Below are 16,178 nucleotides of genomic sequence, written 5' to 3'. Positions count from 1 at the left end.
GATTGAATTGAACAAATCAGACAATTAAGATTTTATTTGACTTGAGAAATTATCATCCAAAACTGAATCATTTTATACAACAAAATACAAAAACAACAGAATCTATGGAACTAAATTCCTAGAAAAAATGACAAATATAGAGATATCATATACATCCCAAATAATATCAGATGCAAGCAACTAGAGCCACTCATAAATAGCTATATAAACAACTTTATTGTTTTCTACCTGTGTTACAAGAATTTCTCCAGGCTGGTCACCTCCCCTAGGAACAACCAGATAAGATTTCATGGATCTTGGGGGAAGTTAGCTTACACTTTGACCCTTTCTTCCAGCCTAAGTGGCAGTTTCCCGCTACATAATAACAAAGATAGTTTTAATTTGATTGTATTAAAAAGACAGCACAGTGCACTAAGCCATGTTTAGGAAAAGAGATTCAAAAACATACTGCAAAGAAATATTTCTGTTTTACAGTAGATAGTCTTTATTGTAATAATGTTAAACAAAAGGCTGGCCAACTGGTTACATTCTATACAAAGACTTGGAACTATACAAAGGCTTTTTGCTCACAAATTGTTCTTTCCAAATTAACTTCTTAAATTACTGGCTAACTTCTTGGTTGTAATCATAGGCATCTGGTAGAAGCTATAATGATGCCATACACACCATACTATAATTGTACAAATGAAGCAACATTTGTAATATTCATTACTTTTTTCTTCCATTCAATTATGTCTGACATGTTTAATTTTTTCCTGCTGTGGAAAAAATCAGTGATACAAGATTTCTTTCAGGAATAAAAATAAGAACAAAATAGAAAGTTTGACTATAAGACAATTGTGAATTAATTCAGTATATTTCAGAAATATTTGTGAAACTCGTGAAACCAATGATGTAGCTGTTCTTTGTCCTTTAATTTCAATATATTGTTTCTCTTGGTCTCTTTAGTCTTAAATTGTTTAGAGAAAAAAACTGATTTGCTTTCTCATTAATTGCTAACCAGCTGGGCTTTTCTTAATTCTATATATCTAAATCCAATTTGAATAGCAGTTAAATGCCATTGAAAATTTGAAATAATATTAAGAAAACATTGTTTATAAAGAAACTAAGCACCCAAAGTCAAAATTTGGAATTTGCAAGAGAGAAGAAATGGTTATCATTAAGCTTAAGCCCTGAACTTTTCTCATTTTACAATCTGACATTCGTATATCTAATGTTAAAAATAAACATATGCCTTAGTCCTCCAAGTACTGTAGTAATTCAATGCCAGGGATGAATCATGTAACTAAATGCCATATCAACAATTAAGTTTCAGTGAAAAACTATTTTGACAAGGAGAAAGATTCTAGCCAAGGCTTCTCTTTTCTTCAATATTGCTAGCTGTAAAATTATTTAAAAAATCCTGAACACCTATTATCTTAAAAAAGATATTCCTAACAATTAATAGTGTGGATAGGGCTGTCTTGGGGGGTGGAGGGTCATCCATAAAATAATGGTGGTGGCAGACAGGAGGAGGAAAGTTTTAAGTGTGCCATCAGCTGATACCCTGGAGCAGGGGTGGACGTGATTGTCATTTGGGAATCTCTTACAGCTATTGGCCATCATCCCAACAAAGCCCCAGATGTGAGACTCTGTTCATTAGATTGGGCTTTAATAAGCCCTATCCCAATAATAAGCCCTAGCTTTATTTTTACGCATTCACTGAATATAAGCCCTATCTCCATATAATCCCTAGTTAAGACCCCGCCTACTCTGTCCCACCATCTGGTTGCATGAAACGGGGAGGGGCGCACACATTAAAATAAAGCTATGGCAGGGATGGGCAGGTGGAGCTGCTCCACGCACTCCACACCAGCTTACCTCTGGACCGCCACAGCCAGGCCTACCACAACCCGACACCTGCTTTGCCTCATGGCAGTGCCAACAGCCCCGTCCAGCAGGAGCCAGTGTGGCCACCGCCAGCCCACTTCTGCGGCTGCTCACAGGCCTTTGCTGGAGAAATGGAGGCTGGTGGTGGTAGTGCATGCATCAACCCATTGTTCTGTTTTGAGCTGCAGAGGCCTTTACTGAAGGCCTCTGCCGGTGAAATGGAGGCCAGGGGCAATATGCACGACTGGCATTGAGTGGCTGCAGAAGATGTGGGACAGTGGTGGCCACGCAGGCTCCTACTGGATGGAGTTATTGGTGCTGCCAACACAACGCAAGACAGTGGGGGGGGGAAGACATCCCCCGAAAATAAGACCTAATGCCTCTTTTGGAGGCAAAAAAAGTATTAGACTGGGTCTTATTTTCAGGGAAACCCGGTATTGTACCAGCCTCTCTCCTGCACATTAACCTCCTTGCCTGAGCTCCTTGACTCCATTTCTTTGTTGGCATTGATGTTCCCCAAATGTATGGCTCAAGGTGACTTTAATCAATTTTAATAAACTTCTCTAGAAATAGAGTCTGGGACTATCGCAGATCCAAAGCTCAACATGAGATAATGGTCACACACCGAATCTGGATCACAATTGTGGATGAATTTAGAGGAATGTATCACAACATTTTATTAAAGAGAAGAAGGGTTGTACAGACAATGCTGGAGCACTATCAGAACTCACATTTTCTTTACTGGTACAAATAGCAGTGAGCTTGCACAAGCAAATGGGGAGCAAAACTTAGAACAAATGTTCCCATCTCTTAACCAATCTACCAGTTAAAAAACTTTCTTATCTTAAATTTTCCTTTTTATAGGGATTCACATAAACATGGCAGGTTCACAGTAACTCAACACTGATGACACATAATTAAACAATTAATCAACTGCCACAATTTGTAAAGATAATGGAAAAGTATCTTCATGCTACATCGTTATTTATTATTAACTGAATATTAAAATTGCAGGATTGTAACTCCAATGTTAAAGAAATGTGAATGGTTCTGTAAAGTTATATTTAAAAACTTTAGGCTTGACACTCCAATCCATACTTTTTAGACTTATCTGGCCTTGGTTATAGTTTCACAACTTGATTATAATCCTATATCAGGAAAATAGTTAGGTATAAATTGCTTTACACTTATTGTAGACTTTCATTCTCTCTCTTATTCTCTTTTGTTTTGTAAAAATGAAACAGGAACCCTGATAGTCCATTATAATAACTACTGTTATTATCATAACCATATTCTCTTTCTTCTCATTTATAGTTATATCTATGTATATTGCTGTGTGCAGCATGAAAAGTTAACTTGCAGCCCCTTCAAATAAAATTAGTGTGCTGTGCATAATGAACATTATCTCCATTCTATTATTCATAGCAATATATTCCAAACAAAATACAAAGACCTGAATACAGAGAACTAAAGGTATTTACTTTAGTTTTTATTTTGTATTATACAAAATATTATATATATATATATATAGAGAGAGAGAGAGAGAGAGAGAGAGAATATTATTATTATAAATGGCTTTTCCATGGCCTAACCAGAGATCAGTTAGATAATATGAGATCAATATTTGGTGGCCTTAGCAGGCCTTAACAGCTTACACACTTTTGAGGACCTACCGTACATACAGTACTTCTTAAATATCACAATTTTCATTGGATTGAGAGCTGATTCCAAAGGCAGGCAAATTCAACATTACTGTAATTATTGCCAGCTTTAGCTTTCTAAGTGCCCTAACACTTTTTCTACATGATCATCAAAGCCACTCCAAATTCAATAAAGCTGAGTGGTATTGAAGGTACAATATAACCAGCTGCTTCAGGGAGGTAGCGTTGTTTGCTCTCTATTTTTTTTTAATAACATAACAAGAATCTTATGGTATTTTTTATTTTCTAATTTCTAATTTTCTACTAATTTACTAATTAATACTTTAACATTAGTAAATTATGAAAACAAAAAGTTCCTATCTGGTACTTTAACCACTGGACCAAAACATTTCCCTTAAAAAAAATTAAAAACGATCCTTTTAATATTTGACAGTAAAGTATCGAGTATTAAAAGAATCGTTAAAATTTTTTAAAACAGACAATTTGGTCTAGTAGTTAAAGTACCAGATAAAAACCAAGAAACTGAGTTCTAGTCCTGTGTTAGGCATGCCAATCAATTGTGTGACTTTGGGCTACTAAAGGCAGGTTACAAAAAAAATCTAAAAAAAAAACATTGTTATTAAGAACAACTGCTTAATTTGTCAACAATAGAGACATTTTTTGTTACTTTAAAGTGGGCTAGTCAAACTTGATGGTTTTTGCAGGGGTAAAAAGCACTTGAGAGAAGCAATGGGTCTTCCATGCATCTTCTAAATTTGTTTTGGAATGAAAGTTTTCGTGCCAAAGTTATTGCTTACAGAGACATAATTCATCTTTCATTTTGCTATTTACAACCTCCTCTGCACAAGAAATATGAATATTGAATGAAAAGTAATGCTTCCTAAGATATAAATCACCAACAGATGGCACTTCTGACACTCTAGAATCTCTGACATGTTCTTTAGCATCTGTTCTTTCATTTCAGTTGGGGAGAGGTTGCTCTGAGAACAGGTGGCATTGCTGTTATTTGCGAAACAGAAATCTGTAGTGAATAATCCTGACTGTACTTTAAGTACTGTGTCACCATTGAAATTTTGACTGCCAGAGTCTCTCCAATTGGAATTTACCCACTGAACAGAGATAGTTTACAATGATGACTGTGTAGTAGGTGCCCCTAGGTCAAATGATGTGAAGAAGGTGAATTAGGAAGAGGTGAGATGACCTATAGCAACCAAATAGCATTTTATGTGTGGTGAGAGCCATTGTATATATTTGTGCTTTTGTCTTTATAGAATTTATTTTTAAAATGCTTTTCGGGAAAAAAAATTTCAAAAACGCATTGAGCTCCAGTATAACAATTTTTGCCAATATCTGCAATTCTCCCTCCCTCTGTTCCTTTCACAAAAGTCCACAATTTTAGGATTGTTGAAATAATAAATAGTTGCCATTTATATATCAGCATTACTTGTTTAGTAGTTACTGCAGTTTATTATGGTAATATATTAAAAGCAATGCTGTGAAAATGCTTCATTGTAACCTGAGGTACCCTGCAGTGATTTAATTGCATCATACTAAAAAGATACTGTTTATCCAATTCTAAGACAGCAATGCTCCTAAATTCAGTTCTAGCCTGAAACCAATTTATTGTGGATTAATCATTTTCATTGTTTCATGAATGTTTGTTGAAACTGGGCTATACATGTTCTCTGTATTCAGGATTGACTTGAGTAGGGTAGGGTAAAAAAGATGCATTACTGGTTGACCCGTTAAAACAAACTTATTTTTGCTTCCTAAAATTTCCTGATGATTTATTATATTCTGAGTATATTTATTACAGATTATGTTCACTTTAATCTTAATCTAATTTTAATGAAATTAGATTGCTTTCAAACTAATTTAAGCAACATTGATGTCAGTGAATTACATTACATTTCCTCCAGGACCCTAAAAGAAATTGCCTTTTCTTTGATCCCACAAAATTAATGTGATGTTGGTTTAGCTGAGAAAGTGTGACTGAGCCAGAATCACTGAGTATTTAAGGTTGAAGTTGGTCCTCAACCAGGCCATCTCTTTGCCTCTAGTCCAGCACATTAATCACTACACGGCAGGAATCTAAGTACTGTGAAGTGTATGAGGAATTTTTTGTTGTTGTTAGCTGCGAAGTCGTGTCCGACTCATCGCGACCCTATGGACAACATTCCTCCAGGCCTTCCTGTCTTCTACCATCTTCTGGAGTCCATTTAAGCTCACGCCTACTGCTTCAGTGACTCCATCCAGCCACCTCATTCTCTGTCGTCCCATTCTTCTATTGCCCTCGATCTTTCCCAGCATTAGGCTCTTCTCCAGTGAGTCCTTCCTTCTCATTAGGTGGCCAAAGTATTTGAGTTTTAGCTTCAGGATCTGGCCTTCTAAAGAGCAGTCAGGATTGATCTCCTCTAGGACTGACCGGTTTGATCGCCTTGCAGTCCAAGGGACTCGCAGGAGTCTTCTCCAGCACCATAGTTCAAAGGCCTCAATTCTTTGGCGCTCAGCCTTTCTTATGGTCCAACTTTCACTGCCATACATTGCAACTGGGAAGACCATAGCCTTGACTATACGCACTTTTGTTGACAGGGTGATGTCTCTGCTTTTTAGTGTGCGGTCTAGATTTGCCATGGCTTTCCTTCCCAGGAGCAAGCGTCTTTTAATTTCTTGGCTACAGTCCCCATCTGCAGTGATCTTGGAGCCCAGGAAAACAAAATCTGTCACTACCTCCATTTCTTCCCCATCTATTTGCCAGGAATTGAGAGGGCCAGATGCCATGATCTTGGTTTTCTTAATGTTAAGTTTCAACCCAAGTTTTGCACTCTCCTTCTTCACCCGCAACAAGAGGCTCTTTATTTCTTCTTCACTTTCTGCCATTAGAGTGGTATCATCTGCGTATCTTAGGTTGTTGATATTTCTTCCAGCAATCTTAAGTCCAACTTTTGATTCATCTAGCCCTGCCTTTCTCATGATGTGCTCTGCATATAAGTTAAATAGGCAGGGTGACAGTATACAGCCTTGCCGGACTCCTTTCCCAATTTTGAACCAATCAGTGGTTCCGTGTCCAGTTCTCACTGTTGCTTCTTGACCCGCATATAGGTTTCTCAAGAGACAAATAAGATGGTCTGGTACTCCCATCTCTTTAAGAACTTGCCACAGTTTGTTATGATCCACACAATCAAAGGCTTTAGCATAGTCAATGAAGCAGAAGTAGATGTTTTTCTGGAACTCCCTAGCTTTCTCCATGATCCAGCGTATGTTAGCAATTTGATCTCTAGTTCCTCTGCCTCTTCGAAATCCTGCCTGTACTTCTGGTAGTTCTCGATCCACATACTGCTGAAGTCTAGCTTGTAGGATTTTAAGCATGACTTTACTAGCATGAGAAATGAGTGCAATGGTGCGATAGTTTGAACATTCTTTGGCACTGCCTTTCTTTGGAATTGGAATGTAAACTGATCTTTTCCAATCCTGTGGCCACTGTTGAGTTTTCCAAATTTGCTGGCAAATTGAGTGTAGCACTTTTACTGCACTGTCTTTTAAGATTTTGAATAGCTCAGCTGGAATACTGTCACCTCCACTAGCTTTGTTGTTGCTCAGCTTTTCTAAGGCCCACTTCACTTCACATTCTAGGATGTCTGGCTCGAGGTCAGTGACCACCTCATTGTGATTATCTGGGACGTTAAGCTCATTCTTGTATAGTTCTTCTGTGTAATTTTGCCACCTCTTCTTAATCTCTTCTGCCTCTGTTAGGTCCCTGCCATTTTGGTCCTTTATCATGCCCATTTTTGCATGGAATGTTCCCTTCATCTCTCCAATTTTTTTGAAAAGATCTCTGGTCCTCCCTATTCTATTGTTTTCTTCTATTTCTTTGCACTGTTCATTTAAGAAGGCATTCTTATCTCTTCTAGCTATTCTCTGGAATTCTGCATTCAATTGGGCATATCTATGTTTTTCTCCCTTGCCTTTCGCTTCCCTCCTTTCCTCAGCTATTTGCAAAGCTTCCTCAGACAGCCATTTTGCTTTCTTGCATTTATTTTTCTTTGGGATGGTTTTGGTTGCTACCTGTTGTACAATGTCGCGAACCTCTGTCCATAGTTCTTCAGGCACTCTGTCTATCAGATCTAATTCCTTAAATCTATTTGTCACCTCTACTGTATATTCAACAGGGATATGATTTAATTCATACCTGAGTGGCCTAGTGCTTTTCCCTACTTTCTTCAGTTTAAGCCTAAACTTTGCAAGGAGAAGCTCATGGTCTGAGCCACAATCAGCTCCTGGTCTTGTTTTTACCGACTGTATAGAGCTTCTCCATCTTTGGCTGCAGAGCATATAGTCAATCTGATTTCTGTGTTGACCGCCTGGTGATGTCCATGTGTAGAGCCGTCTCTTGGGTTGTTGGAAAAGAGTGTTTGCTATGACCATCGTATTCTCTTGACAAAATTCTATCAGCCTGTGCCCTGCTTCATTTTGTACTCCAAGGCCAAACTTGCCTGTTATTCCAGTTATCTTTTGGCTTCCTACTTTAGCATTCCAATCCCCCATGATGATAAGGATATCATTTTTTGGTGTTACTTCTATAAGGTGCTGTAGGGCTTCATAGAACCGGTCAATTTCATCCTCTTCAGCACTGGTGGTTGGGGCATAGACTTGGACTACTGTGATATTGAATGGTTTGCCTTGGATTCGAACTGAGATCATTCTGTCATTTTGAGGATTGTATCCCAGTATTGATTTTCCTACTCTTTTATTGACTATGAAGGCTACTCCATTTCTTCTGAGGGATTCTTGCCCGCAGTAGTATACCTGATGGTCATCTGAATTAAATTCACCCATTCCTGTCCATTTAAGTTCGCTGATACCTAAGATGTCGATGTTCAGTCTTGTCATCTCTTGTTTGACCACGTCCAGCTTTCCTTGATTCATGGATCTTACATTCCAGGTTCCTATGGAGAAAAAATCTTTACAGCATCGGACTTTCCTTTCACCACCAGACACATCCACAGCTGAGCGTCCTTTCGGCTTTGGCCCAGTCGCTTCATTCTTTCTGGCGCTACTAGTACTAGCCCTCTGCTCTTCCCCAGTAGCATATTGGACGCCTTCCGACCTGAGGGGCTCATCTTCCAGCGTCATATCATTTTGCCTTTTGGTACTGTCCATAGGGTTTTCGTGGCAAAGATACTGGAGTGGGTTGCCATTTCCTTCTCCAGTGGATCACGTTTTGTCAGAACTCTCAGCTATGACCTGTCCGTCTTGGGTGGCCCTGCACGGCATAGCTCATAGCTTCATTGAATTACGCAAGCCCCTTCGCCACGACAAGGCAGTAATCCATGAAGGGGATGAGGAATTTTATTTAGTGACTAATGTATTAAAGGTAAAGGTAAAGGTTCCCCTGCACATGCGTGCTAGTCGTTTCCGACTCTAGGGGCCGGTGCTCATCTCCGTTTCAAAGCCAAAGAGCCAGCGCTTGTCCGAGGACGTCTCCGTGGTCATGTGGCCAGTATTACTAGATGCCAAAGGCGCACGGAACACTCTTACCTTCCCACCGTAGTGGTCCCTATTTTTCTACTTGCATTTTTACGTGCTTTAGAACTGCTAGGTTGGCAGAAGCTGGGATGAGTAACAGGCGCTCATTTTGTTATGTGGCACTCGGGATTCGACCCGCCAAACTGCCAACCTTTTGATCAACAAGCTCAGCGTCCTAACCCACTGAGCCACCGTGTCCCTTGACTAATGTATTAGACTTGTATAATTAGCTGACAGTAGCTATTTTTTCTTGACTGATCTTAACAAGCTAAGCAGGAATGTTAGTACTTGGCTGAGAGACCAGCAGCTGATTCTAGATTAGATAAAGATATTTTTAAAAATCCTGGGAAAAATGAATGTCAAACCACATCCATATTGCTACCAGAAAAAAAAACAAAACATGGATATAAATCATTGTTTTGATTCATAAAAATATTTTACTGTATAAAGCATTGACTTCTGAGAATAATTATGCAGGATACCATTTTTGTTCATTTAAGTTTCAAATTCCTGGATGGTATCCAAAAATAGCATTTAAAAATTTATAATATCAACATGCATATTATCCCAGTATTTATTTCCAAATTAATAAGGATCAACTGTAAATTTTCCTTTGTTTTTGCAATATGAATTCCATGGGGTAGATTTGAATGGGATAAATTCATGTATCCCAGGTATAAATTTTTATAATAGATACTTAAATATTTTGAATGTATAATTATTTGTAATATGAATATATCATTGTTAAAATATATGAATTCATACACTGTAAATTTGTCTTGACTTCATTTTAAAGCAAGTGTATGTATGTTGGCTTGTATCTATGTTTACTATGCATGTGTGCACACAACTATGCTTTAGATTTACATGTGTCTTTTCTTCAAAAGCTTCAGGTGGTATACATTGTACAGCTTCCTTTCTGTTTTTTTTTTCCCTTTTAACAATGGGCTGGACTGAGCTGAGTTGAGACTGACCCATGGAAATCACCCATGGAACTCCCATGGCAGGGCATGGATTATAAAACTTAAGTCTCCCCAGTCTAAGTTCAACAACTTTGTCATTATGCTATACTGCTATTGACTTGCTGGGTGGAGCAGGTTTTAATTTCAGTTCCTGTTTTCCTTGGAACCAATCAATGTTCAATGGGTCCTTTTAGATATTTTTTGTCCCACTTTTTATTCTTATAAATAGCTCCCTTTTGTAAATAACATTTTTAATTGTTTTATAAGCCACCCACAGCTGCTTGGATAGAAATGTGTGGTATATAAATAAAATGAATGAACGAATGAAGTCCTTTTTATAAATAACACTTTAAAATGTATCATAAATCAGAGGTCCCCAACCTTTTGGGCACCAGGGACCAGTTCCTTGGAGAGAGTTTTTCCTGTGGACTGGAGGGTGCGTGGTTTTGCGTGTTGCCTGCATCCCACAGATGGGGCTTTGCTTGTTTATCAATTTCTCAAAGAGAGAAAGAAACTAAATTGATGGGCTCCATTGCAGCATAGTGCTTCACTTTAATAATATAGACAAAACTGCTCTTCTATCTTCCCTAGGAGTTTAAGGTCATTTCAGTTGTGATATTAAAACAGATCTGGGCAATTTGGTTTCACTTTTGTGTTTGGAGTGTGGGATTGCCAAGCAATATATTTTACAAAGGTAGAAAATTATTTTCACATTTTGACTTTAACAGAAGAAAATATTAAAGAAATATTTTTCCTTACGATGAAAGAAGGATGCTTTAGCTTAAAGTCTTAACTTTTAATAATTCAAGTAGAAAAAAATTCAAGAAGTTTCAGAGTCCAATATAGAAATGTAAAACATTTTGTCATGTTATTTACGGTATATTATTTCATTATCCTTTTTTGCTATTTTATCTGGTCTGATGAGTTTGTTTATAAGTCAGATTCTGATACCTCTTCTTTTGTAAAGTTTCTGTTAAGGAATTACAGGTGTGAAGAATACATTTTCAATAGCACTTTAACATATCTATCAAAATTTTAACGTTTCTACCATCTGCTATATTATCTTACTGTAGCAAATACATATTCATGATTAGCCTATTGAACACACTCATTCTTTTGGCTGCTTTCCAGAATTATAAACATATTCATTTTGTTTGTGTCTTTTTTTAAAAAAGTATATATTTGTATATTGTAGTATCCAATCTGGATTGGTCACTGGAACCAGATGTTTATTCTTCTGAGCTTTCAGACTCATGCTGAAGCCCATCATTGAGGAACTTTTCTCTCTGCAGAATGTGCATATTTACATATTCTCTTTCTCCCCATCTCTCTAATGATCTTCAGTCTTTTGTTGCACATAGATTCCTCAAAACAAATATTCATGACAGTGGTCTATTTTTTTTAAAAGGTCGCAGGTAATTTCAATTCCTAAATTACAAATATCAGTGACTAATTAGGTAACAAAATATTGTATTTATTTGCATTTTACTTTGGTTACAAACTGAGAGTACTAAGCAAAAATCTATTTGTGTGTGTTTGTGTTGGAAAGATATATATGTGTGTTTAAATTGAGCACTTAAAATGCTTAATTAGTAGAAGACCTATTATTCCACTCTCTTTCGTTGTCGTTACTGTGTATCATCCCAATGCAAGCCAGAATTTCACAATCAATATTCTGAATAGCAAGATGGGCGACATATAAATTTAATAATTAACTAAATAAATAAATAAACTAAATTAATAAATGTTGCACATTTAGTCCATTTTCTTACATTCTCTAAAAATCCTAGACTTTACTGTCCAATTCATTCCTTATGTTTGAGGAAATAGATTAGAAAGTAAGGCAGTGGTGGGATTCAGATATGTGAACAATTGGTTCTCTGGATGCCGCTTCCGGAAGTCCTTTCTGGGCCTGGGCAACAAAAAATTAGCTACCGGTTCTGCCAAAATCGTGTGAACCGGCTGAATCCCACCACTGAAGTAAGGCCTCAGGGAGAGTGCTAACAACCAGATGACTGCAAAGAAAAACAATCCTTCCATATGCCAGGAACCATCCAGTCAGCACATCTCCTTCCATTCCCTCACCATCCAGTCTCAACTGTCAATTCCTATCCTTCCATCCGCTGTACCATCCCAAATGATGAAGCTTCTTGGATGAGAAGCGAAATATTTTGTTCTTCTTCCTCAAGGAAAAAGCAGCCAGTTGCCTTCTGAAAGAGCACCTTTGAGACAACTATGAACCTGGATGACTGAGAATCTCAACAGACATTACAAAATAAGAAGAGTGCAGAAGTATTTGTACCTCCTTTCACTTTCCCAGGACTGCTGCAATAAGATTGGGGAAACAAACGGAAGGTTTTACAGCATTGCACTCCAATAGGAGAGAATGCCATTCTATTGTTTTCAGTCGTCTCTTGCCTAGAGATGATAGAGGAAGTACAAAGTCCCCTTGTGACTGGGCAAAGCTGTTAGTATATCAGAAAAAGAAGCGAAACTGTGCTACTCAAAATGGTTCTTTACATATCTTAATATCCACCTGATGATTTAATAGCATATTTCACTTGTGGAACTATTTCATCATCTTGGTGGAGCTGATTGCTCTCCATGAGCAATAGGCAATTCCTGCTGCTGCTAATCCAAACCTCCTATTAGCTTCTGGGAGTATTAAGTCAGGAAGAAAATGCATTTACAGTTGTGGGAGATTGTTCTGCTTGAGTAAGAGATTAGAGACAAAGGTAGTTAGTTTTAGTAAAGAAAAGGGATATGCCAAGAAAGGAAGAATGCTATCTCATTCAAATACAATAACATTTATGGATATAGCAATCTGTGCCTATCTGCTTAATTTGTTTCTTCTAAGCATCTCTACATGTTAACACAAATTTGCTACTTCCAGAAGGCAGCTGACAGCTTGATGGTTAATGTTGTATATGTATTTTTTTAATCCAGGCTCTTGCTTGCTTGATAGGTCTATTTTTCCCCCCAGAGAAGAATCAAAATATTCAGCATTTTTCCCTCTCAAATAAGACAGTCATGGTTCAGTAACAAGAACCACAACTTTATTAATGTATGCAAATGAAATTAAAGTGTGACACTTGGGGGTTCAAACTGAAGAACATGTGAAGCCCACCTGACAAGGTTAAGTTTTCCCTAGTTTAGCCTTGCATTGATGTAGGCAACATGTCCATATATGTGCTTAACTAAGTCTGTGGAGGAAGCCCCTCCCATCTACATTTCCCTCTCAAAACCACACAGGATTTACATGATCCCAGGAAGTGTCAAAACAGTACATTTCTTTTCCAAACCCATAAAGACAACTCTAGAATTTTTTTTATGTATTGTAGATTGCAGTCTAGCTCTCTTTCTTGCCCCACCTTGCCACTGTGAATTCCTATTGGTGGTTTTACATTGATCCGTACCAGGGGTCCCCATACTTTATTCAAAATAGAAAAAAAGTAAAACTGTAGTAGCCAAAATAAAATCAAAGCAGAAGGTAAGAGAGAAAAGAAATTATAATTCAGGTTTGCACTTGATCAAATATTCTTGTACCTTTTTATTCTTGCAAATGCTCATTACTTCCAACACATCCATTATATGCTGTCTTTTATTCCTTAAACTTCTTATGTCTCTCTTTTCGAGCATCTTATAAATTCCATCCAATTAAATACTTTTCATTTCTAGACTATCTCATTCATCATCAATTGAATACCTGTTCCTATTGCATTTAATTTCCTATTATATTTCTTCTAATTCACAAACACATATACTCAACACATGCAAACTCATATATGTTATATACGGGTAACAAACTGAGTGAAAGCATGTTCTTACATTTAACAATTTTTGCTTCTTTTGCATTCACCATTGTATGAACATTTGCAAGTTTTAACAATTCTTCATCATTTTTCATATATTTAGTAAATATTCTTCCTGGATAACTATTGTATGTCTGCATGCTAATTTTGTTTTCACCAAAGCCAAGTTTTACTCCATAAATTACTTCACACATTATGGAACCTAGGATCATTAGTAACTGCCCCGCAAGCCAAAATACCATTCTAGGTATCCCATCAACAAGTTACTTACAGGATCCATTTCTGTTTCTTAAGACACAGATACTCGCTTCGCTTGACAATATTTGTGTACATTCCCTTTCAAGATTATTCTGTTCTCTTCATGGCTTCCATTTGACTCCGCAGAGCTTGAACTTCCTTCATAATCTGTGATAGTACAACCTATAGTATAATAATAGTCACTGTTTTACAGTATTGTTTGTCTTTCCCGTCTCTCATGTATTAATAAGAAGAAATAATCAACAGACTTGTCTTAGACTTGTCTGCCATGTCCATGTCCATGATCCTGTTTCCTATTCTATTTCATTTCCCCTATTTTTTTATTTTGTGTGAGAGCCTGAAAACTCTTTCTGAATTCCAGTAATGTAGAAGATGATATAGGTGTTGTTGTTGTTTTTTTTTTACTTCTGCTTGTTATCTTTTTCTGTTGGGTTTGCTTGGTGGAGTGTCTTCTTTATTGAAAGTTGCTTTCACTGTCAGTTGTATGACTTCCTTTCTTTGAACTGATAAATCTTCATTCTCTCTGATGGGTAGAAGTGGCTGCTTGCTGTTTCAATACATCAACTTTTTCTTCAAGGGCTGCCACTAGTTTACAGCTACTGCAAGAATGTACATTACATTTTTCTCATGCAGGAAGACAAAATTGCCAGAAGTTATTCTAGGTTACCACTGTTGACTCCTGCCGTCCATTTTTGAAGTGCTTGTGTTCTTTACTGGCTATCCATCTGTTTAACATGCTTTTCCATTTTTAAGGTCCTTTCATGCTTCCTAACGTTTCTTACCAGTCATATTTAAAATTACTAGACCCTGATGTGAATAAGTTTAAGTTTAAGTTTATTATATTTGTATACCGCCCTTCTCCCGAAGGACTCAGGGCGGTGAACAGGGCACATATAAAATACAAGGTACAAATGTTAAAAAGAGAATTAAATACAAAGCCCGAGCTAAAACAATAAATAATAATATAAAAAACCACAATAAAAAACCCCAACACATCCCCCATCAGGCCAGGCCGGCTTGTTCAAATAAATAGGTCTTCAGATCGCATCGGAAGGAGCGAAGGTCGGGCGCCGTCCGGAGCTCAACCGGCAACCGATTCCATAAGTCCGTGGCGCCCACAAAGAAGGCCCTCCCCTGGGGGCCACCAGATGATATTCTCTGACCGGTGGCACCCTGAGGAGGCCCTCTCTGTGGGAACGCACAGGGCGGAGGGAATTTGATGCCGGCAGCAGGTGATCCCCGAGGTACTCCGGACCCTTGCCATGTAGGGCCTTGAAAACCATTACCAAAACCTTGAATCTCACTCGGAAGACAACTGGCAGCTAATGCAGCTCGCGGAGCAGAGGTGTAACATGGGAGTATCGGGAGACTCCCAACACAACTCGCGGCTGCATTCTGTACCAGTTGGAGCCTCCGAGTGGTCCTCAAGGGAAGCCCCATGTAGAGAGCGTTGCAGTAGTCCAAATGAGAGGTCACGAGCGCATGAGTGACCGTACACAGGGCATCCCGGTCTAGATAGGGTTTTTAATTTGTTATGGATAAGGAAGAGAATTAATATTCCTGGTGTCAGCTACTTTTGAGTAATTAAAATGAAAGGACTTGAAGATATAAAAAAATATCCTGATGGCTGGAGGACACTGTGCCATCTTTAGCCTTAATCCAATAAATAACATTTCTAGTTCTTTCTAAAAGGATATCTATATTGATAATTTTTTCTTCATTAGATAAAATAGCAAAGATGAGCCAGAACCTCTGCCAAATTAGAAGTTTGTCTAGTTAGTGCAGAATATGAAAGGTGACATGAAAGGAATGAAGAACATGTAAGCATAACAGTTCAAATTTATTTGTATTACATGCTCTTCTTCACAGTACTGTTTCATCACGGTGCAATCTTTACAGTTTTCTTCCTTTTTTGTACAGCCATTACATGATTAATATAAGGTTTATGTGCAATCAAAGCTTATTTCAGTGAAGTGTTTTGAAATGTTTAAGATTACTTTCAATAGGTGGGAGAACTACAAAACATCAGGGCAGTAGAATAATGACATAGCTAACCATTCCTGCAAAGTTTTGTTTGTTTCTAAATGTAA

The 16,178-nt window shown here is 37.7% G+C and overlaps 1 protein-coding gene across 5 annotated transcripts in view; it reads left to right on the top strand.

Moving 5' to 3' along the window:
* The window catches only part of DPP10 (dipeptidyl peptidase like 10), a 382,740-nt gene that overhangs the window by 216,668 nt on the left and 149,894 nt on the right, over nucleotides 1–16,178 (top strand). The window lies entirely within an intron of this gene.

This window comes from Vipera ursinii (assembly GCF_947247035.1).
Source record: "Vipera ursinii genome assembly, chromosome: 1".
Taxonomy (NCBI): Eukaryota; Metazoa; Chordata; class Lepidosauria; order Squamata; family Viperidae; genus Vipera; species Vipera ursinii.
The sequence above is the reverse complement of the archived record's forward strand: the minus strand, read 5'-3'. Positions and strand labels throughout refer to the sequence as shown.